Source organism: Hyla sarda, unplaced genomic scaffold (genome assembly GCF_029499605.1).
Source record: "Hyla sarda isolate aHylSar1 unplaced genomic scaffold, aHylSar1.hap1 scaffold_402, whole genome shotgun sequence".
In the NCBI taxonomy this organism is placed as follows: Eukaryota; Metazoa; Chordata; class Amphibia; order Anura; family Hylidae; genus Hyla; species Hyla sarda.
Window position 1 is genome coordinate 113,103 of NW_026610419.1, and position 22,818 is coordinate 135,920.

Here is a 22,818-nt window from a genome sequence, read left to right on the forward strand (position 1 = left end):
GGGAAAAAAAGGTGGAAATGGGTTTAAAAGTGATTTCGGCGGAGAAATATATATATATATATATATATATATATATATATATATATATATATGCGCACACACACACATAGATATAAACGTATTCTCCGTTGAGATATTGCAGCCGCTGCTGTGTCCAGGCCCAGGAGCCTTAGCACTGTGCTGTGATGTCACTCAATACCACTGACATCACTAGGTGTAAACAACATCTCTCCTTTGCTGTGTATGTGACTATGGAGCTGTTTGGTGATGTCGTCTATTACGGCCTTCATAGAAGCAACAGGAGATTGTTGCATCCATCTTGAACCCTCAGAACTACAGTGCTATGATGTCACTCACTTCCACAGGCCTTGCAGAGTGTAAACAACAACAACCCAGCTTTGTTGTGTATGTAACCATAGGGATTTGTGATGTCACCTAGAACCTTCACAGCAGCGACAGCTTTATGAGGAGCATCAGCACTGCTCTGCCTGAGCAGAACCATCACCGCCATAGGTTGTCAAATAACCCGGATTTAACCCACACAGGTAAGTCCAATGGGGTGCAGGCATGTCCTCTATGCTTACAGCTTCCCGTGGGTGTTGGTTTGATACCGTTTGGGGACAGCCAAGGAGGCATCTGCAGGCAACAAAGGTAGGTGTGTGCTTGTGTGTGTGTTTCCTATGCAGATCCTAAGCCCAGTGTCACATGCAAGTAGGAGGAGTAAGAAGGGTTCCTGGCAAATCCGGGTTATGGATTGCATTTAAAAAGGCCCCGTGGGAGTGCAATGGGCCCCTGTCTTGCTGCTTAGCAATAATGGTATGGGTTTAGGTTCTGCTGTGTGTACTGGTGGTTGACTGCCCCCCAGCCCAGAGTGTGCATGGAAAATTGTCTGGCAGCCTCCCTGACAGCAAGCAGTGATAGTGCCCATGAAGGGGACCTTGTTGGGCCCGCCCCTTTCACGGTTATCGCTTCTCGGCCTTTTGGCTAAGATCAAGTGTAGTATCTGTTCTTATCAGTTTAATATCTGATACGTCCCCTATCTGGGGACCATATATTAAATGGATTTTTGAGAACGGGGGCCGATTTCGAAGCTTGCTTCCGTCGCCCTATGCATTGACCCGATATGGCAGTATCTTCGGGTACAGTGCACCACCCCCTTACAGGGTTAAAAAGAAAGATTCCTACTTTCATTGCTACCTGCTTGCTGGCTAGCCAGCTAGCCAGCCCTGTGGGCCTTGCTGCTGCTGCAGCCAAAAAACAAAAGGTGGTGCTGCTGCTGCTTCTGCTGCTTCTGCTTCTGCTTGTGTCTGGCCCCTGTTGGAGCGTCCAGGCACAGGACTTCTGCTGCTGCTGACTAAATGGCCTCCTTAATTGGATCATTTGAGTAGCCAGCACACCTGTGCAGGTAGGGCATGACATGATAGGCAGCTGCCTTGATAGCGGGTGGGTGCTGAATGTTCCTAATTGACAAAATAAGATTAATGCTTATGAAGAAATATAAAATCTCATCCCTTCCCCAATATCGCGCCACACCCCTACCCCTTAATTCCCTGGTTGAACTTGATGGACATATGTCTTTTTTCGACCGTACTAACTATGTAACTATGTAACATAACATGGGGGGGGGGGGGGGTCTCCTGGCTGTTCACACAGGTGTGTCATTGCTGTACATTGACCATGCATTGCTTCTGTGGTATTGCAAAGGCAAAGACAAATGCTTCCAGCCATCCATTGCACTAATGGATTGGTCATCAGCTGGCTGTCTATGTCCCGCATCAATATAGACCAAAGTACAGAGGGTTAGGCTATGCTATTGTGCACCTACCTGATGCATCAGAAGGTGCGAGGCCCTTGCTAAATTCTGTGCACAGACTTTGAGATCTATGCTTTAGACTGTATCTAAACCTGCTCCAACATGGACTGACATTCTGGCCTACTTTCAGCCGATGCGACTTGTCTGTCGCTGAACAGTCGCTTTTTATGTATTCAGCACCTATGTATAATGTTGTAAAAATGCTCTAGAAGCTAAAGTCGCAGAAATGTCACACATATTTGGCCTGCAACTTTCTGTGCGACAAATTCAGACAGGAAAAATCAGTATAAATCCTTAGAAAATTATCCCCCAGTGTCTCCATCTGCTGGCGGTATTGAATAAGCATTGCTGCACTGATGGGGTATGCATTAGACGAAAAAAAAGAAGAAAAAGAAGAATAATACGCCCAGAAAAGAGGCGAAAAGGAGAAAAACGTAAAAAAACGTGAAAAAAAAGTAAGAGGAAGAGAAGGGAAAAAAAGGTGGAAATGGGTTTAAAAGTGATTTCGGCGGAGAAATATATATATATATATATATATATATATATATATATATATATATATGCGCACACACACACATAGATATAAACGTATTCTCCGTTGAGATATTGCAGCCGCTGCTGTGTCCAGGCCCAGGAGCCTTAGCACTGTGCTGTGATGTCACTCAATACCACTGACATCACTAGGTGTAAACAACATCTCTCCTTTGCTGTGTATGTGACTATGGAGCTGTTTGGTGATGTCGTCTATTACGGCCTTCATAGAAGCAACAGGAGATTGTTGCATCCATCTTGAACCCTCAGAACTACAGTGCTATGATGTCACTCACTTCCACAGGCCTTGCAGAGTGTAAACAACAACAACCCAGCTTGGTTGTGTATGTAACCATAGGGATTTGTGATGTCACCTAGAACCTTCACAGCAGCGACAGCTTTATGAGGAGCATCAGCACTGCTCTGCCTGAGCAGAACCATCACCGCCATAGGTTGTCAAATAACCCGGATTTAACCCACACAGGTAAGTCCAATGGGGTGCAGGCATGTCCTCTATGCTTACAGCTTCCCGTGGGTGTTGGTTTGATACCGTTTGGGGACAGCCAAGGAGGCATCTGCAGGCAACAAAGGTAGGTGTGTGCTTGTGTGTGTGTTTCCTATGCAGATCCTAAGCCCAGTGTCACATGCAAGTAGGAGGAGTAAGAAGGGTTCCTGGCAAATCCGGGTTATGGATTGCATTTAAAAAGGCCCCGTGGGAGTGCAATGGGCCCCTGTCTTGCTGCTTAGCAATAATGGTATGGGTTTAGGTTCTGCTGTGTGTACTGGTGGTTGACTGCCCCCCAGCCCAGAGTGTGCATGGAAAATTGTCTGGCAGCCTCCCTGACAGCAAGCAGTGATAGTGCCCATGAAGGGGACCTTGTTGGGCCCGCCCCTTTCACGGTTATCGCTTCTCGGCCTTTTGGCTAAGATCAAGTGTAGTATCTGTTCTTATCAGTTTAATAATATCTGATACGTCCCCTATCTGGGGACCATATATTAAATGGATTTTTGAGAACGGGGGCCGATTTCGAAGCTTGCTTCCGTCGCCCTATGCATTGACCCGATATGGCAGTATCTTCGGGTAAAGTGCACCACCCCCTTACAGGGTTAAAAAGAAAGATTCCTACTTTCATTGCTACCTGCTTGCTGGCTAGCCAGCTAGCCAGCCCTGTGGGCCTTGCTGCTGCTGCAGCCAAAAAACAAAAGGTGGTGCTGCTGCTGCTTCTGCTGCTTCTGCTTCTGCTTGTGTCTGGCCCCTGTTGGAGCGTCCAGGCACAGGACTTCTGCTGCTGCTGACTAAATGGCCTCCTTAATTGGATCATTTGAGTAGCCAGCACACCTGTGCAGGTAGGGCATGACATGATAGGCAGCTGCCTTGATAGCGGGTGGGTGCTGAATGTTCCTAATTGACAAAATAAGATTAATGCTTATGAAGAAATATAAAATCTCATCCCTTCCCCAATATCGCGCCACACCCCTACCCCTTTATTCCCTGGTTGAACTTGATGGACATATGTCTTTTTTCGACCGTACTAACTATGTAACTATGTAACATAACATGGGGGGGGGGGGGGGGGTCTCCTGGCTGTTCACACAGGTGTGTCATTGCTGTACATTGACCATGCATTGCTTCTGTGGTATTGCAAAGGCAAAGACAAATGCTTCCAGCCATCCATTGCACTAATGGATTGGTCATCAGCTGGCTGTCTATGTCCCGCATCAATATAGACCAAAGTACAGAGGGTTAGGCTATGCTATTGTGCACCTACCTGATGCATCAGAAGGTGCGAGGCCCTTGCTAAATTCTGTGCACAGACTTTGAGATCTATGCTTTAGACTGTATCTAAACCTGCTCCAACATGGACTGACATTCTGGCCTACTTTCAGCCGATGCGACTTGTCTGTCGCTGAACAGTCGCTTTTTATGTATTCAGCACCTATGTATAATGTTGTAAAAATGCTCTAGAAGCTAAAGTCGCAGAAATGTCACACATATTTGGCCTGCAACTTTCTGTGCGACAAATTCAGACAGGAAAAATCAGTATAAATCCTTAGAAAATTATCCCCCAGTGTCTCCATCTGCTGGCGGTATTGAATAAGCATTGCTGCACTGATGGGGTATGCATTAGACGAAAAAAAAGAAGAAAAAGAAGAATAATACGCCCAGAAAAGAGGCGAAAAGGAGAAAAACGTAAAAAAACGTGAAAAAAAAGTAAGAGGAAGAGAAGGGAAAAAAAGGTGGAAATGGGTTTAAAAGTGATTTCGGCGGAGAAATATATATATATATATATATATATATATATATATATATATGCGCACACACACACATAGATATAAACGTATTCTCCGTTGAGATATTGCAGCCGCTGCTGTGTCCAGGCCCAGGAGCCTTAGCACTGTGCTGTGATGTCACTCAATACCACTGACATCACTAGGTGTAAACAACATCTCTCCTTTGCTGTGTATGTGACTATGGAGCTGTTTGGTGATGTCGTCTATTACGGCCTTCATAGAAGCAACAGGAGATTGTTGCATCCATCTTGAACCCTCAGAACTACAGTGCTATGATGTCACTCACTTCCACAGGCCTTGCAGAGTGTAAACAACAACAACCCAGCTTTGTTGTGTATGTAACCATAGGGATTTGTGATGTCACCTAGAACCTTCACAGCAGCGACAGCTTTATGAGGAGCATCAGCACTGCTCTGCCTGAGCAGAACCATCACCGCCATAGGTTGTCAAATAACCCGGATTTAACCCACACAGGTAAGTCCAATGGGGTGCAGGCATGTCCTCTATGCTTACAGCTTCCCGTGGGTGTTGGTTTGATACCGTTTGGGGACAGCCAAGGAGGCATCTGCAGGCAACAAAGGTAGGTGTGTGCTTGTGTGTGTGTTTCCTATGCAGATCCTAAGCCCAGTGTCACATGCAAGTAGGAGGAGTAAGAAGGGTTCCTGGCAAATCCGGGTTATGGATTGCATTTAAAAAGGCCCCGTGGGAGTGCAATGGGCCCCTGTCTTGCTGCTTAGCAATAATGGTATGGGTTTAGGTTCTGCTGTGTGTACTGGTGGTTGACTGCCCCCCAGCCCAGAGTGTGCATGGAAAATTGTCTGGCAGCCTCCCTGACAGCAAGCAGTGATAGTGCCCATGAAGGGGACCTTGTTGGGCCCGCCCCTTTCACGGTTATCGCTTCTCGGCCTTTTGGCTAAGATCAAGTGTAGTATCTGTTCTTATCAGTTTAATATCTGATACGTCCCCTATCTGGGGACCATATATTAAATGGATTTTTGAGAACGGGGGCCGATTTCGAAGCTTGCTTCCGTCGCCCTATGCATTGACCCGATATGGCAGTATCTTCGGGTACAGTGCACCACCCCCTTACAGGGTTAAAAAGAAAGATTCCTACTTTCATTGCTACCTGCTTGCTGGCTAGCCAGCTAGCCAGCCCTGTGGGCCTTGCTGCTGCTGCAGCCAAAAAACAAAAGGTGGTGCTGCTGCTGCTTCTGCTGCTTCTGCTTCTGCTTGTGTCTGGCCCCTGTTGGAGCGTCCAGGCACAGGACTTCTGCTGCTGCTGACTAAATGGCCTCCTTAATTGGATCATTTGAGTAGCCAGCACACCTGTGCAGGTAGGGCATGACATGATAGGCAGCTGCCTTGATAGCGGGTGGGTGCTGAATGTTCCTAATTGACAAAATAAGATTAATGCTTATGAAGAAATATAAAATCTCATCCCTTCCCCAATATCGCGCCACACCCCTACCCCTTAATTCCCTGGTTGAACTTGATGGACATATGTCTTTTTTCGACCGTACTAACTATGTAACTACTATGTAACTATGTAACATAACATGGGGGGGGGGGGGGGTCTCCTGGCTGTTCACACAGGTGTGTCATTGCTGTACATTGACCATGCATTGCTTCTGTGGTATTGCAAAGGCAAAGACAAATGCTTCCAGCCATCCATTGCACTAATGGATTGGTCATCAGCTGGCTGTCTATGTCCCGCATCAATATAGACCAAAGTACAGAGGGTTAGGCTATGCTATTGTGCACCTACCTGATGCATCAGAAGGTGCGAGGCCCTTGCTAAATTCTGTGCACAGACTTTGAGATCTATGCTTTAGACTGTATCTAAACCTGCTCCAACATGGACTGACATTCTGGCCTACTTTCAGCCGATGCGACTTGTCTGTCGCTGAACAGTCGCTTTTTATGTATTCAGCACCTATGTATAATGTTGTAAAAATGCTCTAGAAGCTAAAGTCGCAGAAATGTCACACATATTTGGCCTGCAACTTTCTGTGCGACAAATTCAGACAGGAAAAATCAGTATAAATCCTTAGAAAATTATCCCCCAGTGTCTCCATCTGCTGGCGGTATTGAATAAGCATTGCTGCACTGATGGGTTATGCATTAGACGAAAAAAAAGAAGAAAAAGAAGAATAATACGCCCAGAAAAGAGGCGAAAAGGAGAAAAACGTAAAAAAACGTGAAAAAAAAGTAAGAGGAAGAGAAGGGAAAAAAAGGTGGAAATGGGTTTAAAAGTGATTTCGGCGGAGAAATATATATATATATATATATATATATATATATATATATATATATATATGCGCACACACACACATAGATATAAACGTATTCTCCGTTGAGATATTGCAGCCGCTGCTGTGTCCAGGCCCAGGAGCCTTAGCACTGTGCTGTGATGTCACTCAATACCACTGACATCACTAGGTGTAAACAACATCTCTCCTTTGCTGTGTATGTGACTATGGAGCTGTTTGGTGATGTCGTCTATTACGGCCTTCATAGAAGCAACAGGAGATTGTTGCATCCATCTTGAACCCTCAGAACTACAGTGCTATGATGTCACTCACTTCCACAGGCCTTGCAGAGTGTAAACAACAACAACCCAGCTTTGTTGTGTATGTAACCATAGGGATTTGTGATGTCACCTAGAACCTTCACAGCAGCGACAGCTTTATGAGGAGCATCAGCACTGCTCTGCCTGAGCAGAACCATCACCGCCATAGGTTGTCAAATAACCCGGATTTAACCCACACAGGTAAGTCCAATGGGGTGCAGGCATGTCCTCTATGCTTACAGCTTCCCGTGGGTGTTGGTTTGATACCGTTTGGGGACAGCCAAGGAGGCATCTGCAGGCAACAAAGGTAGGTGTGTGCTTGTGTGTGTGTTTCCTATGCAGATCCTAAGCCCAGTGTCACATGCAAGTAGGAGGAGTAAGAAGGGTTCCTGGCAAATCCGGGTTATGGATTGCATTTAAAAAGGCCCCGTGGGAGTGCAATGGGCCCCTGTCTTGCTGCTTAGCAATAATGGTATGGGTTTAGGTTCTGCTGTGTGTACTGGTGGTTGACTGCCCCCCAGCCCAGAGTGTGCATGGAAAATTGTCTGGCAGCCTCCCTGACAGCAAGCAGTGATAGTGCCCATGAAGGGGACCTTGTTGGGCCCGCCCCTTTCACGGTTATCGCTTCTCGGCCTTTTGGCTAAGATCAAGTGTAGTATCTGTTCTTATCAGTTTAATATCTGATACGTCCCCTATCTGGGGACCATATATTAAATGGATTTTTGAGAACGGGGGCCGATTTCGAAGCTTGCTTCCGTCGCCCTATGCATTGACCCGATATGGCAGTATCTTCGGGTACAGTGCACCACCCCCTTACAGGGTTAAAAAGAAAGATTCCTACTTTCATTGCTACCTGCTTGCTGGCTAGCCAGCTAGCCAGCCCTGTGGGCCTTGCTGCTGCTGCAGCCAAAAAACAAAAGGTGGTGCTGCTGCTGCTTCTGCTGCTTCTGCTTCTGCTTGTGTCTGGCCCCTGTTGGAGCGTCCAGGCACAGGACTTCTGCTGCTGCTGACTAAATGGCCTCCTTAATTGGATCATTTGAGTAGCCAGCACACCTGTGCAGGTAGGGCATGACATGATAGGCAGCTGCCTTGATAGCGGGTGGGTGCTGAATGTTCCTAATTGACAAAATAAGATTAATGCTTATGAAGAAATATAAAATCTCATCCCTTCCCCAATATCGCGCCACACCCCTACCCCTTAATTCCCTGGTTGAACTTGATGGACATATGTCTTTTTTCGACCGTACTAACTATGTAACTATGTAACATAACATGGGGGGGGGGGGGGTCTCCTGGCTGTTCACACAGGTGTGTCATTGCTGTACATTGACCATGCATTGCTTCTGTGGTATTGCAAAGGCAAAGACAAATGCTTCCAGCCATCCATTGCACTAATGGATTGGTCATCAGCTGGCTGTCTATGTCCCGCATCAATATAGACCAAAGTACAGAGGGTTAGGCTATGCTATTGTGCACCTACCTGATGCATCAGAAGGTGCGAGGCCCTTGCTAAATTCTGTGCACAGACTTTGAGATCTATGCTTTAGACTGTATCTAAACCTGCTCCAACATGGACTGACATTCTGGCCTACTTTCAGCCGATGCGACTTGTCTGTCGCTGAACAGTCGCTTTTTATGTATTCAGCACCTATGTATAATGTTGTAAAAATGCTCTAGAAGCTAAAGTCGCAGAAATGTCACACATATTTGGCCTGCAACTTTCTGTGCGACAAATTCAGACAGGAAAAATCAGTATAAATCCTTAGAAAATTATCCCCCAGTGTCTCCATCTGCTGGCGGTATTGAATAAGCATTGCTGCACTGATGGGTTATGCATTAGACGAAAAAAAAGAAGAAAAAGAAGAATAATACGCCCAGAAAAGAGGCGAAAAGGAGAAAAACGTAAAAAAACGTGAAAAAAAAGTAAGAGGAAGAGAAGGGAAAAAAAGGTGGAAATGGGTTTAAAAGTGATTTCGGCGGAGAAATATATATATATATATATATATATATATATATATATATATATATATATATGCGCACACACACACATAGATATAAACGTATTCTCCGTTGAGATATTGCAGCCGCTGCTGTGTCCAGGCCCAGGAGCCTTAGCACTGTGCTGTGATGTCACTCAATACCACTGACATCACTAGGTGTAAACAACATCTCTCCTTTGCTGTGTATGTGACTATGGAGCTGTTTGGTGATGTCGTCTATTACGGCCTTCATAGAAGCAACAGGAGATTGTTGCATCCATCTTGAACCCTCAGAACTACAGTGCTATGATGTCACTCACTTCCACAGGCCTTGCAGAGTGTAAACAACAACAACCCAGCTTTGTTGTGTATGTAACCATAGGGATTTGTGATGTCACCTAGAACCTTCACAGCAGCGACAGCTTTATGAGGAGCATCAGCACTGCTCTGCCTGAGCAGAACCATCACCGCCATAGGTTGTCAAATAACCCGGATTTAACCCACACAGGTAAGTCCAATGGGGTGCAGGCATGTCCTCTATGCTTACAGCTTCCCGTGGGTGTTGGTTTGATACCGTTTGGGGACAGCCAAGGAGGCATCTGCAGGCAACAAAGGTAGGTGTGTGCTTGTGTGTGTGTTTCCTATGCAGATCCTAAGCCCAGTGTCACATGCAAGTAGGAGGAGTAAGAAGGGTTCCTGGCAAATCCGGGTTATGGATTGCATTTAAAAAGGCCCCGTGGGAGTGCAATGGGCCCCTGTCTTGCTGCTTAGCAATAATGGTATGGGTTTAGGTTCTGCTGTGTGTACTGGTGGTTGACTGCCCCCCAGCCCAGAGTGTGCATGGAAAATTGTCTGGCAGCCTCCCTGACAGCAAGCAGTGATAGTGCCCATGAAGGGGACCTTGTTGGGCCCGCCCCTTTCACGGTTATCGCTTCTCGGCCTTTTGGCTAAGATCAAGTGTAGTATCTGTTCTTATCAGTTTAATATCTGATACGTCCCCTATCTGGGGACCATATATTAAATGGATTTTTGAGAACGGGGGCCGATTTCGAAGCTTGCTTCCGTCGCCCTATGCATTGACCTGATATGGCAGTATCTTCGGGTACAGTGCACCACCCCCTTACAGGGTTAAAAAGAAAGATTCCTACTTTCATTGCTACCTGCTTGCTGGCTAGCCAGCTAGCCAGCCCTGTGGGCCTTGCTGCTGCTGCAGCCAAAAAACAAAAGGTGGTGCTGCTGCTGCTTCTGCTGCTTCTGCTTCTGCTTGTGTCTGGCCCCTGTTGGAGCGTCCAGGCACAGGACTTCTGCTGCTGCTGACTAAATGGCCTCCTTAATTGGATCATTTGAGTAGCCAGCACACCTGTGCAGGTAGGGCATGACATGATAGGCAGCTGCCTTGATAGCGGGTGGGTGCTGAATGTTCCTAATTGACAAAATAAGATTAATGCTTATGAAGAAATATAAAATCTCATCCCTTCCCCAATATCGCGCCACACCCCTACCCCTTAATTCCCTGGTTGAACTTGATGGACATATGTCTTTTTTCGACCGTACTAACTATGTAACTATGTAACATAACATGGGGGGGGGGGGTCTCCTGGCTGTTCACACAGGTGTGTCATTGCTGTACATTGACCATGCATTGCTTCTGTGGTATTGCAAAGGCAAAGACAAATGCTTCCAGCCATCCATTGCACTAATGGATTGGTCATCAGCTGGCTGTCTATGTCCCGCATCAATATAGACCAAAGTACAGAGGGTTAGGCTATGCTATTGTGCACCTACCTGATGCATCAGAAGGTGCGAGGCCCTTGCTAAATTCTGTGCACAGACTTTGAGATCTATGCTTTAGACTGTATCTAAACCTGCTCCAACATGGACTGACATTCTGGCCTACTTTAGCCGATGCGACTTGTCTGTCGCTGAACAGTCGCTTTTTATGTATTCAGCACCTATGTATAATGTTGTAAAAATGCTCTAGAAGCTAAAGTCGCAGAAATGTCACACATATTTGGCCTGCAACTTTCTGTGCGACAAATTCAGACAGGAAAAATCAGTATAAATCCTTAGAAAATTATCCCCCAGTGTCTCCATCTGCTGGCGGTATTGAATAAGCATTGCTGCACTGATGGGGTATGCATTAGACGAAAAAAAAGAAGAAAAAGAAGAATAATACGCCCAGAAAAGAGGCGAAAAGGAGAAAAACGTAAAAAAACGTGAAAAAAAAGTAAGAGGAAGAGAAGGGAAAAAAAGGTGGAAATGGGTTTAAAAGTGATTTCGGCGGAGAAATATATATATATATATATATATATATATATATATATGCGCACACACACACATAGATATAAACGTATTCTCCGTTGAGATATTGCAGCCGCTGCTGTGTCCAGGCCCAGGAGCCTTAGCACTGTGCTGTGATGTCACTCAATACCACTGACATCACTAGGTGTAAACAACATCTCTCCTTTGCTGTGTATGTGACTATGGAGCTGTTTGGTGATGTCGTCTATTACGGCCTTCATAGAAGCAACAGGAGATTGTTGCATCCATCTTGAACCCTCAGAACTACAGTGCTATGATGTCACTCACTTCCACAGGCCTTGCAGAGTGTAAACAACAACAACCCAGCTTTGTTGTGTATGTAACCATAGGGATTTGTGATGTCACCTAGAACCTTCACAGCAGCGACAGCTTTATGAGGAGCATCAGCACTGCTCTGCCTGAGCAGAACCATCACCGCCATAGGTTGTCAAATAACCCGGATTTAACCCACACAGGTAAGTCCAATGGGGTGCAGGCATGTCCTCTATGCTTACAGCTTCCCGTGGGTGTTGGTTTGATACCGTTTGGGGACAGCCAAGGAGGCATCTGCAGGCAACAAAGGTAGGTGTGTGCTTGTGTGTGTGTTTCCTATGCAGATCCTAAGCCCAGTGTCACATGCAAGTAGGAGGAGTAAGAAGGGTTCCTGGCAAATCCGGGTTATGGATTGCATTTAAAAAGGCCCCGTGGGAGTGCAATGGGCCCCTGTCTTGCTGCTTAGCAATAATGGTATGGGTTTAGGTTCTGCTGTGTGTACTGGTGGTTGACTGCCCCCCAGCCCAGAGTGTGCATGGAAAATTGTCTGGCAGCCTCCCTGACAGCAAGCAGTGATAGTGCCCATGAAGGGGACCTTGTTGGGCCCGCCCCTTTCACGGTTATCGCTTCTCGGCCTTTTGGCTAAGATCAAGTGTAGTATCTGTTCTTATCAGTTTAATATCTGATACGTCCCCTATCTGGGGACCATATATTAAATGGATTTTTGAGAACGGGGGCCGATTTCGAAGCTTGCTTCCGTCGCCCTATGCATTGACCCGATATGGCAGTATCTTCGGGTACAGTGCACCACCCCCTTACAGGGTTAAAAAGAAAGATTCCTACTTTCATTGCTACCTGCTTGCTGGCTAGCCAGCTAGCCAGCCCTGTGGGCCTTGCTGCTGCTGCAGCCAAAAAACAAAAGGTGGTGCTGCTGCTGCTTCTGCTGCTTCTGCTTCTGCTTGTGTCTGGCCCCTGTTGGAGCGTCCAGGCACAGGACTTCTGCTGCTGCTGACTAAATGGCCTCCTTAATTGGATCATTTGAGTAGCCAGCACACCTGTGCAGGTAGGGCATGACATGATAGGCAGCTGCCTTGATAGCGGGTGGGTGCTGAATGTTCCTAATTGACAAAATAAGATTAATGCTTATGAAGAAATATAAAATCTCATCCCTTCCCCAATATCGCGCCACACCCCTACCCCTTAATTCCCTGGTTGAACTTGATGGACATATGTCTTTTTTCGACCGTACTAACTATGTAACTATGTAACATAACATGGGGGGGGGGGGGGGGGGGTCTCCTGGCTGTTCACACAGGTGTGTCATTGCTGTACATTGACCATGCATTGCTTCTGTGGTATTGCAAAGGCAAAGACAAATGCTTCCAGCCATCCATTGCACTAATGGATTGGTCATCAGCTGGCTGTCTATGTCCCGCATCAATATAGACCAAAGTACAGAGGGTTAGGCTATGCTATTGTGCACCTACCTGATGCATCAGAAGGTGCGAGGCCCTTGCTAAATTCTGTGCACAGACTTTGAGATCTATGCTTTAGACTGTATCTAAACCTGCTCCAACATGGACTGACATTCTGGCCTACTTTCAGCCGATGCGACTTGTCTGTCGCTGAACAGTCGCTTTTTATGTATTCAGCACCTATGTATAATGTTGTAAAAATGCTCTAGAAGCTAAAGTCGCAGAAATGTCACACATATTTGGCCTGCAGCTTTCTGTGCGACAAATTCAGACAGGAAAAATCAGTATAAATCCTTAGAAAATTATCCCCCAGTGTCTCCATCTGCTGGCGGTATTGAATAAGCATTGCTGCACTGATGGGGTATGCATTAGACGAAAAAAAAGAAGAAAAAGAAGAATAATACGCCCAGAAAAGAGGCGAAAAGGAGAAAAACGTAAAAAAACTTGAAAAAAAAGTAAGAGGAAGAGAAGGGAAAAAAAGGTGGAAATGGGTTTAAAAGTGATTTCGGCGGAGAAATATATATATATATATATATATATATATATATATATATATATATGCGCACACACACACATAGATATAAACGTATTCTCCGTTGAGATATTGCAGCCGCTGCTGTGTCCAGGCCCAGGAGCCTTAGCACTGTGCTGTGATGTCACTCAATACCACTGACATCACTAGGTGTAAACAACATCTCTCCTTTGCTGTGTATGTGACTATGGAGCTGTTTGGTGATGTCGTCTATTACGGCCTTCATAGAAGCAACAGGAGATTGTTGCATCCATCTTGAACCCTCAGAACTACAGTGCTATGATGTCACTCACTTCCACAGGCCTTGCAGAGTGTAAACAACAACAACCCAGCTTTGTTGTGTATGTAACCATAGGGATTTGTGATGTCACCTAGAACCTTCACAGCAGCGACAGCTTTATGAGGAGCATCAGCACTGCTCTGCCTGAGCAGAACCATCACCGCCATAGGTTGTCAAATAACCCGGATTTAACCCACACAGGTAAGTCCAATGGGGTGCAGGCATGTCCTCTATGCTTACAGCTTCCCGTGGGTGTTGGTTTGATACCGTTTGGGGACAGCCAAGGAGGCATCTGCAGGCAACAAAGGTAGGTGTGTGCTTGTGTGTGTGTTTCCTATGCAGATCCTAAGCCCAGTGTCACATGCAAGTAGGAGGAGTAAGAAGGGTTCCTGGCAAATCCGGGTTATGGATTGCATTTAAAAAGGCCCCGTGGGAGTGCAATGGGCCCCTGTCTTGCTGCTTAGCAATAATGGTATGGGTTTAGGTTCTGCTGTGTGTACTGGTGGTTGACTGCCCCCCAGCCCAGAGTGTGCATGGAAAATTGTCTGGCAGCCTCCCTGACAGCAAGCAGTGATAGTGCCCATGAAGGGGACCTTGTTGGGCCCGCCCCTTTCACGGTTATCGCTTCTCGGCCTTTTGGCTAAGATCAAGTGTAGTATCTGTTCTTATCAGTTTAATATCTGATACGTCCCCTATCTGGGGACCATATATTAAATGGATTTTTGAGAACGGGGGCCGATTTCGAAGCTTGCTTCCGTCGCCCTATGCATTGACCCGATATGGCAGTATCTTCGGGTACAGTGCACCACCCCCTTACAGGGTTAAAAAGAAAGATTCCTACTTTCATTGCTACCTGCTTGCTGGCTAGCCAGCTAGCCAGCCCTGTGGGCCTTGCTGCTGCTGCAGCCAAAAAACAAAAGGTGGTGCTGCTGCTGCTTCTGCTGCTTCTGCTTCTGCTTGTGTCTGGCCCCTGTTGGAGCGTCCAGGCACAGGACTTCTGCTGCTGCTGACTAAATGGCCTCCTTAATTGGATCATTTGAGTAGCCAGCACACCTGTGCAGGTAGGGCATGACATGATAGGCAGCTGCCTTGATAGCGGGTGGGTGCTGAATGTTCCTAATTGACAAAATAAGATTAATGCTTATGAAGAAATATAAAATCTCATCCCTTCCCCAATATCGCGCCACACCCCTACCCCTTAATTCCCTGGTTGAACTTGATGGACATATGTCTTTTTTCGACCGTACTAACTATGTAACTATGTAACATAACATGGGGGGGGGGGGGGTCTCCTGGCTGTTCACACAGGTGTGTCATTGCTGTACATTGACCATGCATTGCTTCTGTGGTATTGCAAAGGCAAAGACAAATGCTTCCAGCCATCCATTGCACTAATGGATTGGTCATCAGCTGGCTGTCTATGTCCCGCATCAATATAGACCAAAGTACAGAGGGTTAGGCTATGCTATTGTGCACCTACCTGATGCATCAGAAGGTGCGAGGCCCTTGCTAAATTCTGTGCACAGACTTTGAGATCTATGCTTTAGACTGTATCTAAACCTGCTCCAACATGGACTGACATTCTGGCCTACTTTCAGCCGATGCGACTTGTCTGTCGCTGAACAGTCGCTTTTTATGTATTCAGCACCTATGTATAATGTTGTAAAAATGCTCTAGAAGCTAAAGTCGCAGAAATGTCACACATATTTGGCCTGCAACTTTCTGTGCGACAAATTCAGACAGGAAAAATCAGTATAAATCCTTAGAAAATTATCCCCCAGTGTCTCCATCTGCTGGCGGTATTGAATAAGCATTGCTGCACTGATGGGGTATGCATTAGACGAAAAAAAAGAAGAAAAAGAAGAATAATACGCCCAGAAAAGAGGCGAAAAGGAGAAAAACGTAAAAAAACGTGAAAAAAAAGTAAGAGGAAGAGAAGGGAAAAAAAGGTGGAAATGGGTTTAAAAGTGATTTCGGCGGAGAAATATATATATATATATATATATATATATATATATATATATTGCGCACACACACACATAGATATAAACGTATTCTCCGTTGAGATATTGCAGCCGCTGCTGTGTCCAGGCCCAGGAGCCTTAGCACTGTGCTGTGATGTCACTCAATACCACTGACATCACTAGGTGTAAACAACATCTCTCCTTTGCTGTGTATGTGACTATGGAGCTGTTTGGTGATGTCGTCTATTACGGCCTTCATAGAAGCAACAGGAGATTGTTGCATCCATCTTGAACCCTCAGAACTACAGTGCTATGATGTCACTCACTTCCACAGGCCTTGCAGAGTGTAAACAACAACAACCCAGCTTTGTTGTGTATGTAACCATAGGGATTTGTGATGTCACCTAGAACCTTCACAGCAGCGACAGCTTTATGAGGAGCATCAGCACTGCTCTGCCTGAGCAGAACCATCACCGCCATAGGTTGTCAAATAACCCGGATTTAACCCACACAGGTAAGTCCAATGGGGTGCAGGCATGTCCTCTATGCTTACAGCTTCCCGTGGGTGTTGGTTTGATACCGTTTGGGGACAGCCAAGGAGGCATCTGCAGGCAACAAAGGTAGGTGTGTGCTTGTGTGTGTGTTTCCTATGCAGATCCTAAGCCCAGTGTCACATGCAAGTAGGAGGAGTAAGAAGGGTTCCTGGCAAATCCGGGTTATGGATTGCATTTAAAAAGGCCCCGTGGGAGTGCAATGGGCCCCTGTCTTGCTGCTTAGCAATAATGGTATGGGTTTAGGTTCTGCTGTGTGTACTGGTGGTTGACTGCCCCCCAGCCCAGAGTGTGCATGGAAAATTGTCTGGCAGCCTCCCTGACAGCAAGCAGTGATAGTGCCCATGAAGGGGACCTTGTTGGGCCCGCCCCTTTACGGTTATCGCTTCTCGGCCTTTTGGCTAAGATCAAGTGTAGTATCTGTTCTTATCAGTTTAATATCTGATACGTCCCCTATCTGGGGACCATATATTAAATGGATTTTTGAGAACGGGGGCCGATTTCGAAGCTTGCTTCCGTCGCCCTATGCATTGACCCGATATGGCAGTATCTTCGGGTACAGTGCACCACCCCCTTACAGGGTTAAAAAGAAAGATTCCTACTTTCATTGCTACCTGCTTGCTGGCTAGCCAGCTAGCCAGCCCTGTGGGCCTTGCTGCTGCTGCAGCCAAAAAACAAAAGGTGGTGCTGCTGCTGCTTCTGCTGCTTCTGCTTCTGCTTGTGTCTGGCCCCTGTTGGAGCGTCCAGGCACAGGACTTCTGCTGCTGCTGACTAAATGGCCTCCTTAATTGGATCATTTGAGTAGCCAGCACACCTGTGCAGGTAGGGCATGACATGATAGGCAGCTGCCTTGATAGCGGGTGGGTGCTGAATGTTCCTAATTGACAAAATAAGATTAATGCTTATGAAGAAATATAAAATCTCATCCCTTCCCCAATATCGCGCCACACCCCTACCCCTTAATTCCCTGGTTGAACTTGATGGACATATGTCTTTTTTCGACCGTACTAACTATGTAACTATGTAACATAACATGGGGGGGGGGGGGGGGTCTCCTGGCTGTTCACACAGGTGTGTCATTGCTGTACATTGACCATGCATTGCTTCTGTGGTATTGCAAAGGCAAAGACAAATGCTTCCAGCCATCCATTGCACTAATGGATTGGTCATCAGCTGGCTGTCTATGTCCCGCATCAATATAGACCAAAGTACAGAGGGTTAGGCTATGCTATTGTGCACCTACCTGATGCATCAGAAGGTGCGAGGCCCTTGCTAAATTCTGTGCACAGACTTTGAGATCTATGCTTTAGACTGTATCTAAACCTGCTCCAACATGGACTGACATTCTGGCCTACTTTCAGCCGATGCGACTTGTCTGTCGCTGAACAGTCGCTTTTTATGTATTCAGCACCTATGTATAATGTTGTAAAAATGCTCTAGAAGCTAAAGTCGCAGAAATGTCACACATATTTGGCCTGCAACTTTCTGTGCGACAAATTCAGACAGGAAAAATCAGTATAAATCCTTAGAAAATTATCCCCCAGTGTCTCCATCTGCTGGCGGTATTGAATAAGCATTGCTGCACTGATGGGGTATGCATTAGACGAAAAAAAAGAAGAAAAAGAAGAATAATACGCCCAGAAAAGAGGCGAAAAGGAGAAAAACGTAAAAAAACGTGAAAAAAAAGTAAGAGGAAGAGAAGGGAAAAAAAGGTGGAAATGGGTTTAAAAGTGATTTCGGCGGAGAAATATATATATATATATATATATATATATATATATATATATGCGCACACACACACATAGATATAAACGTATTCTCCGTTGAGATATTGCAGCCGCTGCTGTGTCCAGGCCCAGGAGCCTTAGCACTGTGCTGTGATGTCACTCAATACCACTGACATCACTAGGTGTAAACAACATCTCTCCTTTGCTGTGTATGTGACTATGGAGCTGTTTGGTGATGTCGTCTATTACGGCCTTCATAGAAGCAACAGGAGATTGTTGCATCCATCTTGAACCCTCAGAACTACAGTGCTATGATGTCACTCACTTCCACAGGCCTTGCAGAGTGTAAACAACAACAACCCAGCTTTGTTGTGTATGTAACCATAGGGATTTGTGATGTCACCTAGAACCTTCACAGCAGCGACAGCTTTATGAGGAGCATCAGCACTGCTCTGCCTGAGCAGAACCATCACCGCCATAGGTTGTCAAATAACCCGGATTTAACCCACACAGGTAAGTCCAATGGGGTGCAGGCATGTCCTCTATGCTTACAGCTTCCCGTGGGTGTTGGTTTGATACCGTTTGGGGACAGCCAAGGAGGCATCTGCAGGCAACAAAGGTAGGTGTGTGCTTGTGTGTGTGTTTCCTATGCAGATCCTAAGCCCAGTGTCACATGCAAGTAGGAGGAGTAAGAAGGGTTCCTCGCAAATCCGGGTTATGGATTGCATTTAAAAAGGCCCCGTTGGAGTGCAATGGGCCCCTGTCTTGCTGCTTAGCAATAATGGTATGGGTTTAGGTTCTGCTGTGTGTACTGGTGGTTGACTGCCCCCCAGCCCAGAGTGTGCATGGAAAATTGTCTGGCAGCCTCCCTGACAGCAAGCAGTGATAGTGCCCATGAAGGGGACCTTGTTGGGCCCGCCCCTTTCACGGTTATCGCTTCTCGGCCTTTTGGCTAAGATCAAGTGTAGTATCTGTTCTTATCAGTTTAATATCTGATACGTCCCCTATCTGGGGACCATATATTAAATGGATTTTTGAGAACGGGGGCCGATTTCGAAGCTTGCTTCCGTCGCCCTATGCATTGACCCGATATGGCAGTATCTTCGGGTACAGTGCACCACCCCCTTACAGGGTTAAAAAGAAAGATTCCTACTTTCATTGCTACCTGCTTGCTGGCTAGCCAGCTAGCCAGCCCTGTGGGCCTTGCTGCTGCTGCAGCCAAAAAACAAAAGGTGGTGCTGCTGCTGCTTCTGCTGCTTCTGCTTCTGCTTGTGTCTGGCCCCTGTTGGAGCGTCCAGGCACAGGACTTCTGCTGCTGCTGACTAAATGGCCTCCTTAATTGGATCATTTGAGTAGCCAGCACACCTGTGCAGGTAGGGCATGACATGATAGGCAGCTGCCTTGATAGCGGGTGGGTGCTGAATGTTCCTAATTGACAAAATAAGATTAATGCTTATGAAGAAATATTAAATCTCATCCCTTCCCCAATATCGCGCCACACCCCTACCCCTTAATTCCCTGGTTGAACTTGATGGACATATGTCTTTTTTCGACCGTACTAACTATGTAACTATGTAACATAACATGGGGGGGGGGGGGGGTCTCCTGGCTGTTCACACAGGTGTGTCATTGCTGTACATTGACCATGCATTGCTTCTGTGGTATTGCAAAGGCAAAGACAAATGCTTCCAGCCATCCATTGCACTAATGGATTGGTCATCAGCTGGCTGTCTATGTCCCGCATCAATATAGACCAAAGTACAGAGGGTTAGGCTATGCTATTGTGCACCTACCTGATGCATCAGAAGGTGCGAGGCCCTTGCTAAATTCTGTGCACAGACTTTGAGATCTATGCTTTAGACTGTATCTAAACCTGCTCCAACATGGACTGACATTCTGGCCTACTTTCAGCCGATGCGACTTGTCTGTCGCTGAACAGTCGCTTTTTATGTATTCAGCACCTATGTATAATGTTGTAAAAATGCTCTAGAAGCTAAAGTCGCAGAAATGTCACACATATTTGGCCTGCAACTTTCTGTGCGACAAATTCAGACAGGAAAAATCAGTATAAATCCTTAGAAAATTATCCCCCAGTGTCTCCATCTGCTGGCGGTATTGAATAAGCATTGCTGCACTGATGGGGTATGCATTAGACGAAAAAAAAGAAGAAAAAGAAGAATAATACGCCCAGAAAAGAGGCGAAAAGGAGAAAAACGTAAAAAAACGTGAAAAAAAAGTAAGAGGAAGAGAAGGGAAAAAAAGGTGGAAATGGGTTTAAAAGTGATTTCGGCGGAGAAATATATATATATATATATATATATATATATATATATATATATATATATATATATGCGCACACACACACATAGATATAAACGTATTCTCCGTTGAGATATTGCAGCCGCTGCTGTGTCCAGGCCCAGGAGCCTTAGCACTGTGCTGTGATGTCACTCAATACCACTGACATCACTAGGTGTAAACAACATCTCTCCTTTGCTGTGTATGTGACTATGGAGCTGTTTGGTGATGTCGTCTATTACGGCCTTCATAGAAGCAACAGGAGATTGTTGCATCCATCTTGAACCCTCAGAACTACAGTGCTATGATGTCACTCACTTCCACAGGCCTTGCAGAGTGTAAACAACAACAACCCAGCTTTGTTGTGTATGTAACCATAGGGATTTGTGATGTCACCTAGAACCTTCACAGCAGCGACAGCTTTATGAGGAGCATCAGCACTGCTCTGCCTGAGCAGAACCATCACCGCCATAGGTTGTCAAATAACCCGGATTTAACCCACACAGGTAAGTCCAATGGGGTGCAGGCATGTCCTCTATGCTTACAGCTTCCCGTGGGTGTTGGTTTGATACCGTTTGGGGACAGCCAAGGAGGCATCTGCAGGCAACAAAGGTAGGTGTGTGCTTGTGTGTGTGTTTCCTATGCAGATCCTAAGCCCAGTGTCACATGCAAGTAGGAGGAGTAAGAAGGGTTCCTGGCAAATCCGGGTTATGGATTGCATTTAAAAAGGCCCCGTGGGAGTGCAATGGGCCCCTGTCTTGCTGCTTAGCAATAATGGTATGGGTTTAGGTTCTGCTGTGTGTACTGGTGGTTGACTGCCCCCCAGCCCAGAGTGTGCATGGAAAATTGTCTGGCAGCCTCCCTGACAGCAAGCAGTGATAGTGCCCATGAAGGGGACCTTGTTGGGCCCGCCCCTTTCACGGTTATCGCTTCTCGGCCTTTTGGCTAAGATCAAGTGTAGTATCTGTTCTTATCAGTTTAATATCTGATACGTCCCCTATCTGGGGACCATATATTAAATGGATTTTTGAGAACGGGGGCCGATTTCGAAGCTTGCTTCCGTCGCCCTATGCATTGACCCGATATGGCAGTATCTTCGGGTACAGTGCACCACCCCCTTACAGGGTTAAAAAGAAAGATTCCTACTTTCATTGCTACCTGCTTGCTGGCTAGCCAGCTAGCCAGCCCTGTGGGCCTTGCTGCTGCTGCAGCCAAAAAACAAAAGGTGGTGCTGCTGCTGCTTCTGCTGCTTCTGCTTCTGCTTGTGTCTGGCCCCTGTTGGAGCGTCCAGGCACAGGACTTCTGCTGCTGCTGACTAAATGGCCTCCTTAATTGGATCATTTGAGTAGCCAGCACACCTGTGCAGGTAGGGCATGACATGATAGGCAGCTGCCTTGATAGCGGGTGGGTGCTGAATGTTCCTAATTGACAAAATAAGATTAATGCTTATGAAGAAATATAAAATCTCATCCCTTCCCCAATATCGCGCCACACCCCTACCCCTTAATTCCCTGGTTGAACTTGATGGACATATGTCTTTTTTCGACCGTACTAACTATGTAACTATGTAACATAACATGGGGGGGGGGGGGGGTCTCCTGGCTGTTCACACAGGTGTGTCATTGCTGTACATTGACCATGCATTGCTTCTGTGGTATTGCAAAGGCAAAGACAAATGCTTCCAGCCATCCATTGCACTAATGGATTGGTCATCAGCTGGCTGTCTATGTCCCGCATCAATATAGACCAAAGTACAGAGGGTTAGGCTATGCTATTGTGCACCTACCTGATGCATCAGAAGGTGCGAGGCCCTTGCTAAATTCTGTGCACAGACTTTGAGATCTATGCTTTAGACTGTATCTAAACCTGCTCCAACATGGACTGACATTCTGGCCTACTTTCAGCCGATGCGACTTGTCTGTCGCTGAACAGTCGCTTTTTATGTATTCAGCACCTATGTATAATGTTGTAAAAATGCTCTAGAAGCTAAAGTCGCAGAAATGTCACACATATTTGGCCTGCAACTTTCTGTGCGACAAATTCAGACAGGAAAAATCAGTATAAATCCTTAGAAAATTATCCCCCAGTGTCTCCATCTGCTGGCGGTATTGAATAAGCATTGCTGCACTGATGGGGTATGCATTAGACGAAAAAAAAGAAGAAAAAGAAGAATAATACGCCCAGAAAAGAGGCGAAAAGGAGAAAAACGTAAAAAAACGTGAAAAAAAAGTAA

General features: G+C 46.1%; 10 non-coding genes across 10 annotated transcripts; all 10 read left to right on the top strand.

The window, feature by feature from the left end:
- The first annotated feature begins 964 nt into the window (after positions 1-964).
- On the top strand, positions 965-1,155 carry LOC130333328 (U2 spliceosomal RNA). The gene has a single exon (XR_008875545.1). It is a non-coding gene; the product is annotated as a U2 spliceosomal RNA (small nuclear RNA).
- A 2,092-nt stretch (positions 1,156-3,247) lies between these two features.
- LOC130333285 (U2 spliceosomal RNA) lies at positions 3,248-3,441 on the top strand. Its single transcript, XR_008875515.1, has one exon. It is a non-coding gene; the product is annotated as a U2 spliceosomal RNA (small nuclear RNA).
- A 2,088-nt stretch (positions 3,442-5,529) lies between these two features.
- On the top strand, positions 5,530-5,720 carry LOC130333329 (U2 spliceosomal RNA). The gene has a single exon (XR_008875546.1). It is a non-coding gene; the product is annotated as a U2 spliceosomal RNA (small nuclear RNA).
- A 2,105-nt stretch (positions 5,721-7,825) lies between these two features.
- On the top strand, positions 7,826-8,016 carry LOC130333330 (U2 spliceosomal RNA). The gene has a single exon (XR_008875547.1). It is a non-coding gene; the product is annotated as a U2 spliceosomal RNA (small nuclear RNA).
- Positions 8,017-10,111: 2,095 nt separating this feature from the next.
- Positions 10,112-10,302, top strand: LOC130333268 (U2 spliceosomal RNA). The gene has a single exon (XR_008875500.1). It is a non-coding gene; the product is annotated as a U2 spliceosomal RNA (small nuclear RNA).
- Positions 10,303-12,380: 2,078 nt separating this feature from the next.
- On the top strand, positions 12,381-12,571 carry LOC130333331 (U2 spliceosomal RNA). The gene has a single exon (XR_008875548.1). It is a non-coding gene; the product is annotated as a U2 spliceosomal RNA (small nuclear RNA).
- Positions 12,572-14,665: 2,094 nt separating this feature from the next.
- On the top strand, positions 14,666-14,856 carry LOC130333332 (U2 spliceosomal RNA). The gene has a single exon (XR_008875549.1). It is a non-coding gene; the product is annotated as a U2 spliceosomal RNA (small nuclear RNA).
- Positions 14,857-16,941: 2,085 nt separating this feature from the next.
- LOC130333333 (U2 spliceosomal RNA) lies at positions 16,942-17,132 on the top strand. The gene has a single exon (XR_008875550.1). It is a non-coding gene; the product is annotated as a U2 spliceosomal RNA (small nuclear RNA).
- Positions 17,133-19,219: 2,087 nt separating this feature from the next.
- Positions 19,220-19,410, top strand: LOC130333336 (U2 spliceosomal RNA). The gene has a single exon (XR_008875552.1). It is a non-coding gene; the product is annotated as a U2 spliceosomal RNA (small nuclear RNA).
- A 2,100-nt stretch (positions 19,411-21,510) lies between these two features.
- Positions 21,511-21,701, top strand: LOC130333337 (U2 spliceosomal RNA). Its single transcript, XR_008875553.1, has one exon. It is a non-coding gene; the product is annotated as a U2 spliceosomal RNA (small nuclear RNA).
- Positions 21,702-22,818: the final 1,117 nt, after the last annotated feature.